The following is a 3,048-nucleotide window of genomic DNA, read 5'->3' as shown; positions in this document are numbered from 1 at the left end:
TTGTGCATCAATTGATACAAATTTTAGCTCTCAAATATTCTTTGTGCAACAAAATCGATGTTTCCGGTTTCTATAATATTTAATATTACAAAAAATAAAAATCATACAAAGTAATTTAATGCTGATGTTGGTATCATTTTTTTAAAAGCATATTTCAAATAAGGTTCTTAATCATTACATCAAATAATATACTGGTGTGTCGAGCATCCTTAATTTTATCCACTTTTTTTTTTTTAACAAGGAAGGAAATTGTTGGTTATAAACAGAAATATATAGTAGTTATGAAAACAATACGATATCACCTAACAGCTCGACATAATTAACGTATTGTTATGACTCATATTTACAATTTAAATAAAATAAAAACAAAATAAAAATGAAACAAAATAAAACTACAAAAATCTCAGCACCTGTAAATAGTAGAACATTTTTTCCACAGTTTTTACACTACTTTACTAAGAAGATGGAATTCTTTTCTCTAAGAATGTAAGTAAATTATATCTATTTATTTGTTTTATCAAATCTAGATATAATTAATATTATACATTTTGATTTGCTGATGTATATAATTTGTTCAAGAAACAAAATGAGAGGAGTTTTCCCTATATTTTAAAGATAACAACAGATTTAAGGGAATGCAGCACATGTCAGAGTCAGTGTTTGTGGGACTCTGTGAGATAGTGGGGATCTCACAACAGGTGGCAATCAGGAGGGAGACAGAGGACATCACGGAGATGGTGGCCCTGAGGAGGGAGACATGGGACATCAGGGAGATGGTGGAGAGACGAGTGACACCTAATGGTGGGACCATTGAGATGCTAAGTGGAAGTAGAAGAGAAGGATTCAGACTGAAGGGATCGGATCTAGACAAGATGTGCTGGTCAAAAAACCACCGAGTGATTATGGACATGTCTCAGTCTGAGTATTACAACACAGCCAATACAACCTTGATTCTCTCTGACAATTCTGAGAGTCCACCAGGATTCACATTACTTCAGTTATTGACACCACGAACAATCAGAAAAGTCGAATCAGCATTAGTCAGAACGAATGACAGGGTCTACATATCTAGTTCTATATACAGACAGTTAACTTGTTTGGCAGCATTTCCTGATTCTACAGTTCATGGACCCTGTGGTACTGGTAAAGTGGGAAGATTGGAATATGACATTGCTTACTGTTTTGTTTGTGACTTTTGGCCTCCGTCTGCCTCCTCATGGATAGATAGATGTCACTCATGGCCTATTCCTGAAGTTGTTGATGACATTGTCAGAAATGGGTGTCACTTTGTAGCAATAGGACACCCATTAGGAATTCATGAAAATGAAGAGTGATTTTCCTTTTCTCAGGCAGAATATAAACTTGTGTATTCAATGAACCACTGTCAATTTCTGACATACGGATTGTTAAAAATATTTTTAAAAGAAGTTATAGATCAACAATCAGAAGAAACCAATAAACTGTTGTGTTCCTATCACATGAAGACAACCGTTTTCTGGGTGATTCAAAAAACATACTACCTTATTGGTGTCTACAAAATCTCCTGACCGGTTTCTGGGTCTGCTTTAAACTTCTCCTTAAATGGGTGTACAAGGGGATCTGTCCGAATTTTTTCATCCCCCCAAAACAACATGTTTCTGACAAAGGTCAATGGCTCAGCACAAAACAGATTGTTCCTACAGTTACATGAATTGTACAAGAAAGGTCTGGCTTGTCTGTTACAGAGTGCGTCTATCAGGTCCTACATCATTGATATCCTGTACAATCCCAGACTTTTTATTTGTACAAATGAAAGACACACCTTGTCTGAAGTTCAGCATGATCATGAACTTGTCAGTGAGTCCGATTTTGGTGCTTTTTTTTCACAAACAACCGTCCTTACCAAAGTCATACAAACAGTAGAAGGGTTGGTAAAAACAGTAGAACAGTTGGTACAGTTACCCCTGACACACTATCAGGCTCTTACATTACAGAGACTTATAGTTGCAATATTTCAGAATCTTGCCTTTATAACATCAAACAAGTACACTTACACCGGTGTCAACAATCAGATGTATATTGCAGACAAAATGTCCTGTCATATGCTGAAATTAGCTACTAAGTTTGGGCTAGTTTCTGATATGTTGTACATTGCTATGTATTATTACAAGACACTCAGGTACAGGGAAGCTTTATCTGTTTTAGAGATGACAAAGGTCAAGTTAGCACAGCCATATCTGATATATATATACATGTATGTAGACAGAGAGAGGTATACTGAGGCTGTAGGGGGACAATCCTTGTCTACAAAGATGAGACAGGCTTTAGCAGATGATATCATACTTCACAATGTTATCTGTTCTATCAGTGAACTGATCCCAGAGCAACAGTCTGCTATTCAGAACAGACAGACTATATTAGTTATCCCAGTGTTTGTAATGTTACACTTCCTAGAGTTCTTGTGTTACAGACACATTGATACAACACTATCACAAGCAGCTCTCGATGAGCTACAGGTCCTAGTCCACCATAAACAGGGACTATATATATATGATCTACACAGAGAAATCTCATGGGAGATCCTGGGGATCTGTCAACAGATGGCAGGGAACCTCCAGGCTGCTCTATACTCATATCAACAGTCACTCACACAGGATCCATTGCAGGGAATACAAACTGCTACACATATGAGAATACAAGATGTTGTCAGTCAGTTAAACAATTGATAGTTTTATTTCAACTATCATACTCACGACGGTTTTAAAATTGTATAGTGTATTTAGATTGGTTTCCAGCCTTCATTTCAACATAAGGGCATTCCATCTTATTTTTTTCTGAAACCAACGTTTAGGATGAGATTAATTATAATAAGTTTTCTATTATTTTGGTTTGATGAAATTTAAGATATCCTTATTTGATATTTTCTGCAAATTGTTATCTACTTACCCCAATTTTTGATGGGGTTGAACAAACATTATATGAATGATTGTCATTTCTCTCTCTCTCTCTCTCTCTCTCTCTCTCTCTCTCTCTCTCTCTCTCTCTCTATATATATATATATAAATATTA

The 3,048-nt window shown here is 35.8% G+C and overlaps 1 pseudogene; it reads left to right on the top strand.

Annotated features, from left to right (window-relative positions):
• The first annotated feature begins 635 nt into the window (after nt 1-635).
• Nucleotides 636-2,705, top strand: LOC128180008 (uncharacterized; annotated as a pseudogene).
• The last annotated feature ends 343 nt before the right edge of the window (nt 2,706-3,048 follow it).

The sequence above is a fragment of the Crassostrea angulata genome, chromosome 4 (assembly GCF_025612915.1).
Source record: "Crassostrea angulata isolate pt1a10 chromosome 4, ASM2561291v2, whole genome shotgun sequence".
Classification (NCBI taxonomy): Eukaryota; Metazoa; Mollusca; class Bivalvia; order Ostreida; family Ostreidae; genus Magallana; species Magallana angulata.
This window is presented reverse-complemented; position numbering and strand designations above follow the sequence as displayed.